Consider the following 1,051-nt stretch of genomic DNA (forward strand, 5'->3'; position numbering starts at 1 on the left):
CTTAGGGAGGATTAAGAAAACATCATGTTAACAGAAGCCATCAGCTTAAAATATTAAAATATACTAAAATACACAAAAATATACCTCTGCATCCATTCTCACCACCCTCTTCTTCCTATTACAAATATCTACCAATGGCCAGTTCATCCACGTGACAGTATATGGGTCTCAGAATACCTCTTTGAGAGGAGTTAAAATCCTTAAAGGTTATCATTCTCTTTCTCCCATCTTATTAGATTACTCCTGCCAGCTAGTTTGCCAACAGTCAAGTTGCCACATGCCCCCACCTCACCTCCCAAAAAAGAAAAAAAAGACAAAAAAAAACCCCAACTCTCCAAAACTAATATCCCTAGACTCCTCATTACCTTCAGAGCCAAATTATGTTATCAATGGAAAATACAGCTAAATTCATAGATTAATAAAATTTTAAAAGCTACTATATATATGTATACATGTATACATACATATATATACATATATACATGTATACATATATACGTATATGTATATATACACATATACACATATACATATAGATATATGACATCCNTATACAAACCTAATTTTCAAGTCTAGGTCTGTTTACGTGCTTTCAAATTAGCATGTTCGCCAAGTAAAAGACGTAGCATTAAAAATTTGTATTACACAGGATTTGTCTCTTTTGTAAAACAGTTTACTTTAAAGAAGTTACTAGNTAGTGCCGCTGTAAACAATAGAGATGAGCTGGGAAACAAGCCTAACTTCAAACCCCAGACATTACACCTGTGTCAAATAAAAACTGCACATTCATTACGAAAGTGTTCACTTGACTGACTACAAAAGCGGCACAACAAAACACCAATACTAAACAGCAGTGGCCCTTCACTCTAGCCCTGCGACCTGCCAGATGTCCTGCCCAGTAAATACATGCTATGTGTACCTGTTCCGCATCCACATGTTTACTATCATCAGAAGATTAAAACATTCCTGTTTCTAAGGATACAATTTTTCTTTGCTATGGGCTCTGCCTTTGGTGTTGGGGGAGTGGGAGGCATTTGGGGGAGCCTTATCT

At 36.2% G+C, this 1,051-nt stretch overlaps 1 protein-coding gene across 1 annotated transcript in view; it reads right to left on the reverse strand.

The window, feature by feature from the left end:
• KDM6A (lysine demethylase 6A) overlaps positions 1–1,051 on the reverse strand; it is a 134,659-nt gene that overhangs the window by 132,897 nt on the left and 711 nt on the right. The window lies entirely within an intron of this gene.

This window comes from Crocuta crocuta, unplaced genomic scaffold (assembly GCF_008692635.1).
Source record: "Crocuta crocuta isolate KB4526 unplaced genomic scaffold, BGI_CrCroc_1.0 scaffold467, whole genome shotgun sequence".
Taxonomy (NCBI): Eukaryota; Metazoa; Chordata; class Mammalia; order Carnivora; family Hyaenidae; genus Crocuta; species Crocuta crocuta.